This window comes from Protopterus annectens, chromosome 11.part0 (assembly GCF_019279795.1).
Source record: "Protopterus annectens isolate FY-2018-M chromosome 11.part0, PAN1.0, whole genome shotgun sequence".
Classification (NCBI taxonomy): Eukaryota; Metazoa; Chordata; order Ceratodontiformes; family Protopteridae; genus Protopterus; species Protopterus annectens.
This window is the reverse complement of record NC_056745.1, coordinates 955285786-955303884: the sequence shown is the minus strand read 5'-3', so window position 1 is coordinate 955303884 and position 18099 is coordinate 955285786. Positions and strand designations below refer to the sequence as shown.

General features: G+C 38.4%; 1 protein-coding gene across 3 annotated transcripts in view; it reads right to left on the bottom strand.

Moving 5' to 3' along the window:
- Nucleotides 1-18099, bottom strand: part of ELAPOR2 (endosome-lysosome associated apoptosis and autophagy regulator family member 2) — a 1439853-nt gene that overhangs the window by 473067 nt on the left and 948687 nt on the right. The gene's annotated exons all lie outside the window — the stretch shown is intronic.

Sequence of the window (18099 nt, the reverse complement as noted above, 5' to 3'; positions counted from 1 at the left end):
AAGCTGAGTGCTTCTCGACACAGGGGGTAGGATCTGGTTCCACCCTGCTTGTTGATGTACCACACCACTGACATGTTGTCTGTCTGAATTGCAATGGTCCCGGAAGGAAGAGAGTCTTGAAGAGCTTGCAACGCTAGGAGCACGGCTCTCATTTCTAGGACATTTATGTGCAGATGGTACTCGTGAGGTTGCCAAGTGCCTTGGACTGTCCTGTCCTGATAATGGCCACCCCACCCTATCAGGGAGGCATCTGTCATCACTGTGGCTACTGGAGGGGGTTGTATGAAAGGTCTGTCCTGAGTAACTAGTGGGGAGACCATCCACCAAGAAAGTTGTCTTTTGCATGCCTCCATGATCAGGATCATGTGAGACATGGATAGCTCTTGGGAAGACCACCGCATGAAAAGAAGCCACTAAAAAATTCTCATGTGGAAGTGCGCTAGTGGGATTAGAAGAATGGCAGCTGCCATGGAGCCCAGAGTTTGAAGGACATACCTGACTTGGATCCTTTTGCTCTGCATTAGAATTTGCACTTGTTGACGAATTGTGGACACTCTTTCTAGTGTTAACCTTGCGAACATATCCCTTGTGTTTAAGTCTACTCCTATGTAAGTGATAGATTGACAGGGCAACAAGGCAGATTTTTCAAAATTTATTGTAATGTCTAGCTGGGTGCAGGATGTGATTGTACAATCCTGTGCTTGTAGGAGTTGATGCCTGGTGGTAGCAGTGAGGAGCCAGTCGTCTAGATATGGAAACACCTGGAATCCTTGATGTCTCAGGTGAGCCGTGACCACTGCCATACATCTGAACACCCTGAGGGCTGTGGTGAGACCAAAGGCCAGAGCTCTGAACTGGTAATGACTGGCCCCCACCCGGATGTGAAGAAATCTCCTGGAGCTTCTGTCCATCTTGATATGGCAGTACGCGTCTTAAAGATCTATTGAGCACATCCAATTGTCCTGACCCAGGAAGGGTAGAATGGACTATAGCGTGACCATCCGAAATTTTGTTCTTTGTACAGACTTGTTTAGTCTGCTGAGATCCAGAATCGGTCTCCAGTCCCCTGTCTTTTTTGGTACCAAAATGAACCTTGAGTAAGTTCCGGATCCGTGCTGGTCTGCGGGGACTTCCTGGATGGCTCTTTTTTTCTAGCAGTTTTGAAACTTCTATTACTGCTTGCTCCTTCAGATTGGGTGGAACATCTGGAAGGATTTTCTTTGACTGTAAGAGGGGTTGATGGAAGGGAATTTTGTAACCTCCGGATATAATGGACCGTACCCATCTGTCTTTTGTTAAATTTTGCCAGGCTTTTGGGTACAGTGAAAGTCTTCCCCGACTGCCTCCAGAAGTGAGCAGCCGGGCAACCCTTCAGGGATGCTGGAAGGGCTTATCAGAGAAAGATCCTCTGTTGCCCTGGTTCTGCGGACCCCCTCTGCCACAAGGGTGGCATCTATTATTATTGTTTCCCCCTCTGCCTCTGGAGGAAAAATCACTACGTGTGTCAGGCAAGGCTCCCTGAGATTTACAGAACCACATCTTCCCACTCTTCAGACCCTTGGGGTAAGGTCTAGATGGAGTGGAAAAATGGACTCTCACGCCAGAGAGAGTCTTGCCTTCTTGCTCACACCTAGTCAACATGTCTTTCACCTGTGGCCCAAAGAGAAAGGAGCCATCAAAGGGGGTATTGGTGAAGGACGCTCTAAAGGGTTCCGCAAAGTTACACAGCCGCATCCACGCATGCCTCCTAAGGGCTACACCCGTGCCCGCAGCTCTACTCGCTCCATCAGCTGCATAGGAAATGAGCCTCATGGAGGAGTTAACTACAGAATTAAGCATCGCTAGCTGGGAGCTACTTTGGCTTGTGCTCCCTCAGCTGTAGGATCTTGAAGGGTATCTCCAAGCTCTTTAAGGAGATCCCTTTGAAGTCGAGTAAAATGACATAGATAATTCAGTGACCTCATGGAGAAGGTTGCTAAAGCAAACATCCACTTTCCGTACCTGTCCATTGTCCTAAACTCCTTGTTAGGGGGATGAACAGATGAAGAGGTCTCCGCTAACTCTTTTTTGGTGGCTGCTGCTACAACCATGGCATAAACGGGCACACCTTTAGAAAGGAATTGCTTATCCTGAGGAGCTGTAATAAATTTACCAGGTCTACTCGGAGTTGGTTCCAAGCCTTTTGAGCCACTGCTGACATAAGTGGGTCGAAAGGTGGAGAAACCCAGGAGGTGGCAGGTCGGGAACCGAAAGCATCCAGGAATACAGACTCATCCTCGCTAGGGGCTAGGGGATTCCAGTTCCCCCTCTGCCTAAGAATTTCCAGGATGTCCGATAAAGAAACATTTTCAGAGGGGGACCTCGGGGACCCTTCCAGTTCATCTAAGTCTGTATCAGAAGTGACAGACTCGGGGGAGTCAATGTGCTTCCTCTTGCACTTCTTCTTCCAAAGGGGGCTCCTCTGAGTGATCAGGGGAGGCCTCGGAAGAAGAGGTACCACCCAATCGGGTGCCCTGGAGCATCAGTTCCCTACGCTTGGGGTCTGGAGGAGGAGCAGAGGTTGGCACAGGCACTACGAGGGACAGAGCCGATGGGGCTGGTAGTGGAGCTGACAAAGGGGACAGCACACTCTGCAGGACCTCAAAGGCATCCCTGCCACAAGGTAGAGAAAGCTCCGGTTCCGAAGAAATAGGAATCTTTCTCCGCGCCGAGGGGGACAGCTCCGAGACCAATGTTGGAGCCGAGCTCACCTGCGCCCTTGCTCGAGAGGCAGAACAGGGTCGGACAAGGGTCTGATGCCACTCGCCCCCTTGGAGCCGACGAGGGAGCCCAGGCACCCAGATCCCTCAATGAAAGGTACCATCGAGGTAATCAGAGCTGACGTCAGAACCGAAGGATATATGGTTATCGGAGCCGACGGTTCCAGTACTCGAACCCCAACGAACTCCGGCTCCAAGCTCAATGGAGTCGGAGGAGGAACAGAAAGGGGGGTGGATGGAGCCGATACCTGTTGAGGAGGGCTAGACAACATTTTAGTTAGTGCCTGTTATTTTAGCAACCTACTCCCTACCCTCTCCACATCATGATCAGACAGCCTAGAGGATCGAGAGGAGTGTGAAGAATGGTGGCTACATTCACTTTGCAATAATGGGGATCCAGGAGCTGAATGAGCTGACTCTAACAAGGGGGACCTCAGCCTTTTATGGCTCCAAGACGGCTCCGAAACATCCGATGGAGTCGACCGAGGGGTTGTCTTGTCAGAGCCAGCCGGAACTGCCATACTCGGTAAATCCTGTACCGCGGTCAGCTCCAAAGGTGCAGCCGACGGTTTAGAGGATTTTGGGGATTTCACTGGCTGTGAACTCTTTGCCGGTGAATCCTGAGGTTTTAATAGACCACCAACAATCAATTTGTTCTTCCATTCCTGCAGGACTCTTGGACTAAAGGCATGACAGATAGAACAAAAGTTCTGCAGGTGAACAGCGCCCAAACAATAAACGCAGCTAGTATGCCCATCTGTCAGAGACATTTTCTGACAGCACGAGTCACACTTTTTAAATCCAGATACTTTAGCTTCTTTAGACATATCAACCACAAAAAAACTAAGCACCAGAAGAGAAACACAGATAGAAAAAATTTCTACTCTAGTCTAAGTACAACAGACTATGTAAAAATATATAAAACAAACTGTCTTTTTTTTTTTTTTAAAGATAGCAAAAAAACAGAGGAAAGGAGAGCCTCTAAGTTAAACGGCTTCATTGGAGAAGGAAGTAAATAAAACTAAGAAAAGGTAATTATCAATATTTTTAAGAAATATAAGGATATATTTCTACACAAAAACTTTGAAAATTTGAAAATACAAGCCTAGGCCAGAAAACGACACACCTCGAACCTGAAGTGGCAAACGAGATCTGGTAGCTATCGCTAGACATCATGGGATAAGGGGTAGCCTCGAGCCAGTAAACAGCTCTCGAGCTATTGAAGATGGCAGAGTCGGAGCCGAGGATCGGCTCCGATCCCAAACAGCAAGAATGAAGGCGAGATAGACAACTTAACATACATTGTTTTTAGTTGCATGCTACAAAGTCTTGGAGCATGTGCTATTTATTTTCAACTTTTTTTTTTTTTGTGTGAGTGTTAATGTAGGACATTGATGTTTAACATTTGCCAGTACACCCATATATGTATACAACACTACTGTAAAATGAATGTTAACTTAAAAATAAAGAACTGGTTGTTGCATATATGTAAAAATGTTACAATGACCGCAGGGGTTGCAACCCCTTTTAAGTACAATCCCTCCTAGCTATGTGTTCAGAAACTCCTTTATGGCAACTCAGATACTGAACTAGATTTCCACCCCTTATATAGGTAAAAGTACACTCAGCACAACAGACCTCAAAAATTTACCATCCAATAAAACAGAGCATTATTCCTTCTATGTTTGAATTAATCTTTCTGAACTGGGTTAATACTCACTTAAGCTTCACATAAACATTATTAACATTACTTTAAGGAGTAACATTCCTTTTACATTAGGGGTGTATACATATATGCCCTGCCCTCTTGCATTTCGAATGTTTACAGACATGTTACTTTAGCTTTGACTATTAGACCTTACTAGAAGATTCTGCATTGAGCAATGCATTGCTTTTTGATATAACTGTTATCAATATTTAAACACTGTTGAAGTGTCTTTTTATTTTACTTAATATTGATGGATATCTATTCACAGATGGCTCCTCTGTCCTTTCCATTTATTTTATGTTTATTAAATTTTTATGTTACTAATCATTTGAAGGTAATCACGTGACCTTTAGAGTAGATCTGAATATATTGATTGGTATGGTCTTAAATTCTCAACTGACAAAACCAAAGTTTTGGTGAAAATGTTTTTTGTAAGATCTCTGAAACTATGCCATGAGTTAAGTGCTAGTATGCATTTTGTTTTACACTGCACTGACTGAAATGCTGCCATGGTCTGTGCAGTCTCTACTAGTTGACTTTAAGACCGTATTTTGCATTCTTTTCAAAGTCTCTTGATTGACTGAGCAAAATGTATTGTGCCACTGGAGCATTCAGAAATGTAAATATTAACATTTTCATGATCAGACTCAACAATATTCTAAACCATATAACTCTTCCCAAAACTACCTAGACAGTCATCTGATGAAGCAGGTACAGCTTTATAGGATGATTGTAAAGTGCAAACTTCACCCTTATCCAGTGCAGTCAGTCACTTTTTCTAACTGATTAACTTTATTAAGAAGCAATACATCATACTGGCTAAGAACTATAGCAAGCAGATACATTAATCCAACACAGACATCCTTTCTTCCACATCCTCTAAACTGATTGGGCAACATATCATATGACATGTTTAGATGTATACATGATATGTACATATGTATGATAATGGCTGATAATAGCTTTTGACTTATGGATGTGCTTGTAACCCTTTTATCCAATGAACAATGTCTTTGCATGGTTAACTAGCTCTGCTTTCTGCATCTATACTGTATTTACATAATATACACCTTTTCTTTGTAGATTATCAAGTTACACTTACTGTACCATACAAAATAGGGGTCCTGATGGAGAGATGAAAAGTCAGAAGAAAAGGAGAGTAGTAGTGCTGAAATTGAATTCATTCTCAAGTCTTGGTGAGTGCCCTCACGAGATGGACGCTGTTTTTCACAAAATCTCACCAAGGCGGCACTGACATATAGTCTGTATTTATATAGCCTATATCATGAACAGAAGTAAATCAAAAATAAAAAAGACTGCTGGTTGCACAAGACCCAGGATAAAAAAGTGCCCAATTCTGGTAGGCACACTGGTGCCAGGACTGGAAAAAATGTCAGTGTAGAATCCTCATAGTGCGGAAACATTTCTACAATGGGGCCAGGCCAGGCTCAGAGGGGAGGATGGCCCCCCTGATGGAGAAGTAAGTAGCAGTCCACAAAAATGACAAAAATTGATTGGCCAAAGAAGAGCCATAAAGACGATAGAGTAGACTATTGATCATCAGAAAGAAATTATGTATTGTTACTATTATGCAAAAAGACCAAAATTTCCAGACACAAGATATACAAAATGATTAAGAGAGAAATTAGAGGGAGCAGGAAAAACTGTCAGAAGCTTCAAAAAAAATTTGCGTTCATTAATACAACAGATTTTTTAAAAACAATATATAGATCAAGAAATTTTCATCGGTTTGGAAAAAGAAGCATCTGAGGAAGTGAGAAAATATAAACAACAAAACTTAGAGATATTTGAAACATATTAAAAAGAAATATGGACTATGGGAAAGAGAGATTTGATATGGTGCAATATTTATGCAAAGGAGAAAGCCAAGTTAAGTAATATAGAGAAGGCAGTCTCAAAGATATTCAAAGAGAAATACAAGCAAAGGCATCCAGATATGGAAAATTTTACAATAAAAAGATTAATAGCACAAAGATGTAATGCTGAAAAGATGATTAGTAAAGCAGAAGTTAAAGAAATAGAATAAGTTATGGAGTGCATGCAAAGTGAAGGATTTAATGTAGAAGGTCTAAAACAGACTAAATCACAGCATGATGGAGTGAATCCCGAGTATAAGGAAAAGCAAGAAGATCAGGAGACATGTGAAGAAGAAATATGAACAGGAGAAAGGAAAAGAGATTTAATATGGTGCAATATTTATGCAAAGGAGAAAGCAAAACTAACCAATACAAGAAGAGCATCTCTAAAGATATTTCAAGAAAGATATAGGGAAAGGAATCCGGATATGGAAAACTTTACAATACAAAAAATAAGAAGACTAAGAGGAAATGTAGAAAAAGAGATTAGTAATGGAAATGTTACAGAAATAGAAACCAAGGTTATGGAACAGTTGCAAAGAGAAGGATTCAGTGTAGTAAATTGAATACAGAAAGTACCACAGCACGATAGAGCAATGGAAATCCAAATTAAGGGAAACCAGTGGAACAGGAAGCAATTGGTCAGGTGACATATCAAGATGTTTTGGACCCTTCCACAGGAAACCAGTAGAAATGTTCATTTAAAGCTAGACAGCAAGGAAAGGAACAGGAAACTGTGGAAACACTGATGCAGTCAATGTTGAGGAGTGATAGGCCAATGAGTTCACATATGACAGAACAACAGATGACACAGGATGAAATCGAAGAAAATCTGCCACAGGAAGATGCTATAGAACTTTCTATAGAATGCCTGCAGGAAATGGAAAACAAGGGATGTACCCTCAGTATGGAAGAAAATGAGTTAAGAGAAGAGTTGCTTGATTTGGCAAACAAAGACAAATATATCAAGATCAATGAGAGAAAGACTGCAGAAGGTTAGTAACACCCCGAAAGTCAGAAGCTTGATAAAACAAATGAACACAGTAAGTAGGACTGTCCGTAGAGATCCATGTGATATAATAGAAGTAAACAGGATATATTACTGTGCAGCTGAATAATTAACTGATAAAGTTCAACCACAGGACACAGGGTAGCAAGGGAAAAGAGTGGTGAAAGCGAATACCATCATGGAAATATCGAACAGACAAAACTATAAAGCAGCTAAAACAAGAAGTGTCATTGTCAGAAAATTATAGAAGACGGAACAGAAAGACTTAGAAGATATGAAGATAAATATAAGGGAAAAGCACAAAATAAACAATTTATGACCCAAAAAAGTTTTATAGAGAATTGGGAAATAAGGTAAAAGGAATTGAAAGACCGACAAAAAAGAGGAAGCAGATACATTTTGGAGAAGTATCTATAAAGATCCTGTGGAACATAACAAAGATGCTAAATGGCTAGAAGTAGTAAAAGAAAGAATAAGAAGTTTAAAGGTACAGGATATGAAATAGGATGAAATAACAGCCAGAGAGATTGATACAAAGTTGAGAAAGCTGGCAGGTGCAGATGCAGTACCAAACTTTTGGCCTAAAGTATTAACTTCTTTGCATGACGATTTAGCCAGGAGTAAGAACTATTTATATGCACACCTCGAACACACACCTCACTTGTTAACAACAGGAAAAACAATGCTCTTACTTAAGAGTGAACCTGCAGGCTACCATAAAAATTATAGATCAATAACTTTACTTCCAATGACATATAAACTATACGCGGGAATTGATGCCAAAAGAGTTTGTCATACAGAAGAAAATTCAATTATGGCAGTAGAACAAGAGGGCAATAAAAGAAAATCATATGGAACAAAGGATCATTTGTTGTTAAACAAAGTTACAGTGGAGAACTGTAAGAAGGGGAAGAATCTAAGTATGGCATAGACTGAATACAAAAAAGCACTCGATAGTACACATTCATGGATAAAAGAGTGCTTAAAAATGCATAAGATACACCCTACACTGATTGACTACATTACAGTAACCATGAAACTGTGGCAGACCACTTTGCAATTAAGCCATGATAAAGGAGAGATTATTATCCCAGGGATAAAAATTCAAAGGGGGATACTCCAAGGTGACTCTGTCACCGTTGCTATTTTGCCTTGCCATTACTCCATTAAGCTGTTTACTTAACAGCTTAGGCCATGGCTACAACTTGACTCCTAGAAAACAACAAAGTGTAATGACTTCTCATCTTCTCTTTGTCGATGATTTAAAACTCTATAGCTCATCAGATGAGGAACTGAAAGCACAGCTGCAGGTTGTCAAAAATTTTCAGATGATATTGGAATGTCATTTGGTCTTGATAAATGTGCAAAAGCAACCTTTAAATAAGGAAAACTGCAGCACCAGGAAAACATCAGTTTGGGACAAGAATGTGATATGAAAGAACTTGAGCAAGAGGGAGTGTATAAATACTTGAGAATTGATGAAGGATCAGCAATAAAACATGAACAAATGTGAATACAACTCAGTAAGGAGTACTTTAGAAGACTTAAATTAATCCTGAAAACAGCACTGACATCTAGGAACAAGATCCAAGCTACAAATCAATTTGCTCTTCATGTCTTAACTTAGAGTTTTGGAGTGATTGACTGGCCCCAAAAAGTGTTGGATAGACTGGAAATTAAAACAAGAAGGATGTTTCATGCTTAACAAATGATTTGTAAAAATCAGTGTATACCAAGATTATATATTCCCCGTTCTGAAGGAGGGATGGGTCTCTTTGAAATTGATTACATGTATAGATCTGCAATCGTGGGACTCCACACATTTACTGACCTCACAAGATCCAAATGTAGTGAAAGTTTAGAAACATGAGGAGAATAAATCTAAGATGACGTCTCTGCTTAATTTAGCAGAGCCAGTGAGAGTGACAGAGAGAAAGATACTTCCTGAATCTCAAAACTGACCAGTTTTAGAAATGCTTAAATTCCAATTCTCCAAGCTACAACCCCTGGCAGGTAATTCATGAAGAGGCGAATCACATATACATGTACTAGAACTACAAAATTTAAAAAGAAATTACCATTATCCATTTTCCCACAATTCCTCTACATTTCAATGAGCTTTTAACATCTCCAGCAATCATACCTCTCAACCTCTTAAGTGCAAGAAATCTGGACAAAGCACAACAAAATTGGGGGGGGGGGGGCAAAGGCACAAAAATAGGGAAATATTTTAAATCTTGCTCTTATAAACTTAAAAAGTTGCTCTAGAGTAACAGGGTTTGTTTTAACATAATTCTCTGAAGAATCTGAAGTCTGAAACTCAAATGTATGTCATTATTTAGTGATTTTAATCCTCAGATCATCCCAGTGATTTGCCAGAAAACCAGAAATTATATAAAGTTCAGGCCAAAAATATAAACCAAAAATCTGGACATTCTGCAAAAATCTGTAGAGAGGTATGCCAGCAATCCTTATGTATTTGTTGTAGGCCTATATCTGCCACAGTAAAGCTAAACTATTGTTAAGTTCATTTAATCTGACTTCTTGTGCCAAAACATATGGACTCTCAAGCACAAGAAAATAAGGATCATTCAGATTTTTAAAGACAATAATAATTAATAATAAGTCAGATGTGCAAACACACACTCGGAGTATAAAGTACCATGTCAGAAATATTAAAGTATGATTATGTGCTCTTAGCAGCTGCAGCTGACCCCATCTCAAACTAAAGGCAAGAATTTCTGCTTCTACCCATCCTGAAACGATTCTTACTTTTTCTAGGGCTGGTTAATTCATGACATCTGAATAACCTCTAGGTGCATCTGCAGTTGCCTCCTACTGACACCTCTAGGCGTCAAATATTGCTTGTTCATATTTGCATCAATAATTCAAAAACCATGCTATGTACAAGATTTTAAAAGATTTTATCTTAAAGCTTACACAATGGAAAACTCAACTGCATTGATATTTGACCTCTGTCTAGTGCAGGTAAAGAGATATTAACTGTTGTTTTAATTATATTAATTTACATACATATAATTTTCACATTTTTCTAAATATCTCAACAACCAAGTAACACGGACAGAACTCCTTAGCCTCATATGAAAGCTCTTAGCTAGTTGAATAAATTGCTGCTGACAGTATGTGTATAACTTGGTTTCTGAGACACTGTAAGTTGTTTACAAAATATTACGAGTTTACTGTGACTTATAAAATTTGGTTTAAGACCTAGAACCTAAAGAATACTACCACTATAAAAATAGTTTGTACTGAAGAATATGCCATTTATACTTCTTTCATAGCCACTATGGTTCCAGAGATATGAACATTTGTTTGAAATGTGAGGACATAATTTGATTCTGTCAAAAGCCTTAGGCTCCGCCCATTGGAAGTTACAGTGCAAACTTCCTGAGCTCTACTGGAGTGAATGAGGGTATTTTTTTTTTCAGATTTAGAAGCTACAACACACGCTTTCTTTAAAAAAGGGAGGGAGCAAACTATATAGAAGTAAATGTAAATTGTGAGAACATTATCTACAGAAGACAGGACTGGAGCAATCTATGTAATATTAAACTGAACAATAATCGATATGAAAGAAACTGGATTTGTACAATGGATTAAAGAAAAATGTAGCAATTGTTTGTTTTCTCCTTTATACTTGAACATGTATTCATACCACTATGTAATATATGATGTTAATAAGTATGTTTAAAATATCTGCTTAGACTGTATATTAGATGTCATAATAAAATTAATTATTTATGTCACAATGTGTATTATAACTTTGTTGTTTAATGTAGCACGCTCTTCTTTTCTGTAGATTCATTTTACTAATTATGTAAACCAGTTTTTCAGCTAACTACAGAATGCAGAGTTCTCACATAAATTATTTAACATAGCTTACTTTCAATCATTTTGTCTATGCTAGTTATTGTTGGCCATTGCTATTTTACAGAGTTACAATGGTTTGACTCACATGAGCTTTATGGTTTTCAAAAAGTCTAGATTGCTCATATTTGATGTTAGACTTAACTATAATTATGTGCTGTAAGACGTTTTGATCCTTCAAATCGTACCTGTGTTAAACTTACAAAACTAAGTAGAAAATAATTGCTCTAAAACCTTCACAGTACTTATCTTGTCATATGCCTTTGTCTGTCTGTCAGTGGTATAACCTTAATATTCAAAACAGTCCCAAGTGGAAAATGTAAAGGCAAGCCAGACAGCTCTTACAAATCTTTAATAAATCCAAAGGTAACTGCAAATGATAGATATAGCCCCAATAACAAAGATAAGAGCTTTCATCCTGGAATCCCCAAGATTTCACCAGATGAAAGCACTTTTCTTTGTTATTGTGGATATATGTATAATTTGTGGCTACCTTTGGATTTATTAAAGCTTTGAAAGAACTGCCTGGCTTGCCTTTATATTTTCCACTTATGACTGTTATTAGTTTTCTTTTTTCATTTGTTGGAATTGAGATAATCTTAATATTCTCCATGCAACAGGAAATTTTAGCACATGGTGGTTGCAAATGGTTATCAAAATGCAAACAAATAAATAAACAAATCCTATTACATTACTATATGCCTGAAAAATTATAAAATAAATATTAATAGAAGAACTCAGAGCAAAGACAGATTTACTCTAACCTATGGCAATACTTGCACAGAGGAGATACCCTAACTAAGGTTCCAGTTGTGATCAAAACATAATTTGCCGTTCTAATATGGCAAGGATAATACATATGTTTACTGACCTAAGTCAGAATAACTGCCACACAACTCAAGTATGACAACAGCTTATAAATGACAACATGATGACTTTATAAGAAGCCACTTTTCATGGGTGTCTTGAGATGCCATATCTTCTGGTTACTGCATAAGGTATGCCAACCATTCCTCATAGATCTTGACATGAAGAGTAGGCCTCTGACAATGTGAAATGGTAATATCCCCATTCTGAACTACTAAAAGTGCTACACATTGCATGGCATCCCTTAAAGGATGCAATCCACTCTGACTCTGTAACAGTAAAACTGCATGAAGCTTAACTATTATAACACAGGATAACATCAATCTCCCTCTCTCTCTCTCTGTCTCTCTATATACATAACGTAACATACATGCATTATGTACTATCTAATTACCAAATGACTTGTGAGACTACTGATAAAAAACAATGAGTGGACCAAGAGAACAACCACTCATCTTCTCTCTAAATCAAAAACTAATAAACAAACAAGAAAACAAAAGCAGAATGACTGGTGGTACACACATCCAAGCAGAATATTTTAATATAAAATTATTAAGCTCTTTCATCTTTCAAATTGCAAGACTTCATCAGAATAACTTCCTATTGTGAGCCAGCCTGATAACTAAAATAAACAATGTGACCAGCACTTATGACCTGTTAAACCATTTGTTTAAAAACACAGAATCACTAACAACTTAATTCACAACATGACATATATATATTATCATTCCAAAAGTTTTAAAAGTTGTTGAAAAATATTAAAGTAACAACACAGTGCAAAATTATGTCAATGATCTAATTATGATCTAATAATCATCTCAATATAATCATCAATAATCCCCATTTAAAAGTGGGTAAATCACTCAATCATAAACCTCCTAACGGTTAAAAGCTCTCTTTTTCAGCAAACAAGTACTGTTAACTGAAATATTTAGCCCAGGTGGTATACTATCTGCCAATTGTACTTACCACCAAAGTTCTCTATACTCAAGTTAATCTTCCCAGTTACCTGCAAAAGGCCCCATTTAAATTTTCTGTAATATAGTACATAAAAACTTGTAAGCATTCAAGCATTCTAAGCTAATATGACCCACTCTTATAGCATATTCATGTTCGTACACAAGATCACGTAACCAGCACTCAGTTTTTACAATATAAAATATACCACAAAGGTGGCAAGTGACAATGTACATACAAACTCTAGTGTCAGAATTGGCTTTGAGAAGTTTGGTGACACATAAAATCCTTTTAAAAATATCATCATCAAATTACATTGACTACAAAAATTGCATTTTCTAGTGCCATTCTCATTGTAGCACCTAGGTTTACCATATTGTAACATGCTTATAAAATTATTTGCTCTTTTACAGGTGTAACATGGATTTAGTCCCAAAATCTCTTTAATGTTTTCAAAATGGAAGAGGGTGGAATGATGTGTTCCAGTGATGTTCTTAACCTATGACATTCCTATCAACTATGTTAAAATAAAATTCTGACACTGAACATCCCTATTGGCCTCCCAAGGTTTAAACAATCCTCCTCCTTTATGGATTGGGCTAAGTTTATTCTCCCTATCTGTTATAATATTCTGTTTTATTTGGTGCAGCAAGGCAATGTGGTATCCCGTTTCTTTAAACAACTCAATTAAATAATGTATTTGTTTGTAAAATTCACACTCTTTAGACACCAACCTTGAAACACGGACCATTTGCCCTTTAACTACATCCATTTTTTGTTTGTAAGGGTGACCACTCTGAAAATGCAAGTAACTATTAGAAAAGGTCTCTTTCCTAAAACTAACAGAAGAAAACACTTGTTCGCTTTAATTTTATAAATACTAGTGTCTCAAAATTCAATGCAGTCATAAGAATTTTTATAAGTAAAATTTGAAAATTCAGTTCTTCCATTCAAAAAAGTTGTGAACTCTTCTAATAAATAAACTGGTCATTTCCACAAAACAAAAATGTAATTGAAAAGTTATAAATAAATGTTGCAGTAGTTGAAAAACTTGGAGCGAAAATAAAATATGAAGTTCCCAATACAGGAGGATTAGATTAACATAAATAAATAAGAGGCCTTCATTGTTTCTCTTTTAACCTAATGGTAAAATTCATCCAAACAGGTAAGGAAAGTGTTTTCAATATATGTTCCAATGCATCTTTAAGGATCCCAATGTCTGAATTGTAACTAACCCTGGACCAATACTAAAACCATTTCCTCAAACCAAGAAATCCCATTCAAATGTGAAATTATGGAGAAGAGGTTCTTGACCTCCATGGTAACAAATAACACTTCCTCAAAATAATTCCCCCAATATCATCCAAAAAGTGTCAAGAATCTCTTACAATGTGTACAAATGTATACAAACAACCTTTCAATTTTCAGTCAAGAATCTAGGCTAATGGCTCAGTTCTAGAGCCATCACTATAGGTCATAAGAGAGGGGTTTAAAGGCAATTATGTACCTTGGGTATGCCAAAAATGTTAGGTAATCTAAGTTTGGTCCCCCCCAGGCAATTATACATTTAATGGTTAACTCTTCCTTCCAGGAATAAGTCCTCTAACCAAAAATCATTTTTATGGTACAACAATCTGATTTCATTTAAAGAGAGCATACTTGCAACATAATCCATAAGCAGCATAACAACAACTCCCCTGCCCTTGTCAGGTTTCATAATTCTAATGACGTTATTTTATTTTAATATATTTATTTTATTTGTATTTGTTTTCAGAGTAGAGCACTGACTTCCATGAACCTTTTTCAGACACAGCCCAGGAGAGGTGTCTGATTAAGTGACTTACTCAGAGTCACGCTGGCAATGGATCTGAAACCAACTCAAGTAATAACTGATGCTCCTCATAATAAGTGCTGGTCAGATAGTTTTTTTTAGTTATTTAACAAAATGGCTTACAATGGAAAGTCTTGCAATTTGAAAGATGAAAGTGCCTAACTTTATATTAAAAAATATTCTGCTAAATGTGTGTACCACCAGTTATTCTGCTTTTTGTGTGTGTGTGTGTGTGTGTGTGTGTGTGTGTGTGTGTGTGTGTGTGTGTGTGTGTGAGAGAGAGAGAGAGAGAGAGAGAGAGAGAGAGACTACAGGACTTTTTAGTCAAGTGAAACCTGCAAATATCTGTGTTATTTTCAGTTCTATTTCTATTCCAATAATGCCCATCCATGTTTATTTCTTACAACAGATTCATACAGTGTCTTCTAATTTGCCATTATACATATTAATGTATGTTAAAGTTCTTACCAGCTCTGCAAGGTACTGCATTGTTTTCATTTTTGTGTGTGTATAGTATCAATACATAAACATAGTATGTATGAGGGTGGTGGGGTGTGGTGATGATGCGAAAATGCAGACTCAAATGCAAAGGCTTAATATACTTAACTGATATGAGCTGTCTGCGTGTGCCTTACATGGATCTGTTTTATGTCTTTTATCTGTGTTTATGAGACTAGGCTCTTTACTCTTTCTGGAACTCTGTTATGTCAATGTACTTCACTTTAAATATAAAAGAAAAGTTAATCAACGAACTGTTACAAAATATGTTATAAATTACAGTATTTTGTTCCTAAAGGGTCCACTATCACTTTTTCTGGGAGTATGACTTTTATCCACACGGGGAGACCACTGGTCACAAAGGTGTCATCTACATATCTGAGATTTACTTCTTTAAAGTAAAACTCCACCCTAGAACTAAAAAACTGTTTTTTTTTTCCCATTATATCTTTGTTTTCTGAGCTATTTTAATACCTCAAAATCACTCTAAGTGCTTTATTTGCAATTTCAGCCTGTTTTCCACAACATGGCTACCAATGGAGCTTGATGTATCAGCATGATCTTGTACTCCCTCAAGCCTTTCTCTTTCCCATAATGCTTTGTATGACTCATGCCAGATATAAGGAAGTAACTTTGAATTCTCATGCCATTGACATATAATGGGATTTGGGAGGGTCACTGTTATTTTTCTTTTCCTTCTGTCTTTAATCACCTTCATTTATGTTTGGCACAGACCTTGTTTTACACTATACTTAGAAGTTATCCAGCCACAGCCAGAAAAGTAACTAAATTGCAGACATTTATTCAGGGTTTTCTTTTGTAGTCTGAGGAATTGATACTGCAAGGGTCTCTCAGGGCAGTGACAGTTTTAACACCTCTGCAGTTGTGCAGGGGAGGGGATTCTCAATTTCTTGAACTACAAAAGACAACACTAAACAAAGACCTGCAATTTAGTTATTTTTCTGGCTGTAGCTGGATAACTTCTAAGTATAGTGTAAATCAAGGTCTGAGTTAAACATAAATGAGGGTGATTAGGGACAGAAAAGAAGCAGTCCTTTTACCGAAGGTAAAGAAAATAACAGTGATCCTCCCAAATTCCATTATATGTCAATGGCATAGGAATTCAAAGATACTTCTTTATGTCTGGCATGAGTGATACAAAGTATTATGGGAAAGAGAAAGGCTTGAGGGAGTACAAGATCACGTTGATACATCAAGCCCCATTGGTAGACATGTTGTGGAAAGCAGGCTAAAATTACAAATGAAGCACTTAAGAGTGATTCTGAGGTGTTAAAATAGGTCAAGAAACAAAAATAGAGTGAAAAAAGACATTTTTTTTTTTGTTCTAGGGTGGAGTTTTCCTTTAACAGGTAAGGTACCCAGAGATTTATCTGCTAATATACCTCTCAGAGGTACAGGCAAGCACAGGAGGACTATGGCTGACCAAGTTTGCAGATGACTGCAAACTAGGGGCTATAATTGACCCTCTGGCTAACACAAACATCCTCCAAAAGGGTCTCAGTAAGGCGGATACCTGCTATCAAAATCATGGCCTCAAGCTAAATGCCAAAAAATGCATAGTCATCCCCTTTGGAAAAAGCAAAGTACCCACAAACTACCACATAGGTGGTAGTGCCCTAAATACGGAAGACATAATAAGGGATCTGGGGACCCAAGTAGATAGTAATCTCTCCTTTTTTTTATTTATTTTTATTTTTTGTTTATTTTTTATTTAACATTTTTTGACCGGGAATGTCCGACTAGGTTCCACAGAGCCTGTTTTCAGCGGAGGCCCGGGAGAAATGCTCCAGATGCATGTCTTTGGAATGTGGGAGGAAACTGGAGTACCCGGGGGAAACCCACGCGAACACAGGGAGAACATACAAACTCCACACAGAAGGCACCCCAGCCGAGAATCGAACCGGAGAACCTCTTGCTGTGAGGCGACAATGTTAACCACTGCACCACTGTGCCGCATTGATAATCACATGGCCAAAGTGGTTAGAAAATCCTTCTACATGGCCCACCTTATCACAAAAAAGTTCGCATCCAGATCAAAAGAGGTCATTGTGCTCCTCTACTCATCACTCATCAGACCGAACATAGAGTACAACGCCCCATTTGGGATGTACCTTACAAGACACCTGCAACAGCTGGAAAGACCATAGAAGTACCTCACCAAGAGGATCACTGGCCTCAAACAGATGCCCTATGCAGCTTGACTGAAGAAACTCCAGCTGTACTCGGTTGCACACCGTCTACTCAGATGTGATCTCTGCCTGACATACAAGGCCATGTCCAACCCAGAATTGATGGACATGCTCCACCTAAAGCAAACCTTATCCCCTCGAGCCACAGGCTCTAGGGGTCTAAACCTCACAACAATAAATAGGACATGCTGGAGGGATAGATTCCTGTCCCAGAGACTTCCCATGCTTTGGAACAAGATTCCAGTCTACATTAGGCAGAGCTCCTCGCTAACACTCTTCAAGAGAAACCTTGATGAGTGGATGGGAAACAGAAAGTTTACCCCGGGGATCACTTCAGTGGCTCTGCTGGACAGAGGCACCGGGAACTAATCTAAGGGGGTGGCGAAAGCCAACACATTCTGGCTAGGTTTATAAATGCCTTCAGGCAGATAGCCTAGTACCTACCTATGAACCTATAATCGGGACATTACATCTGTTAAATAAAAAAAAAAATTC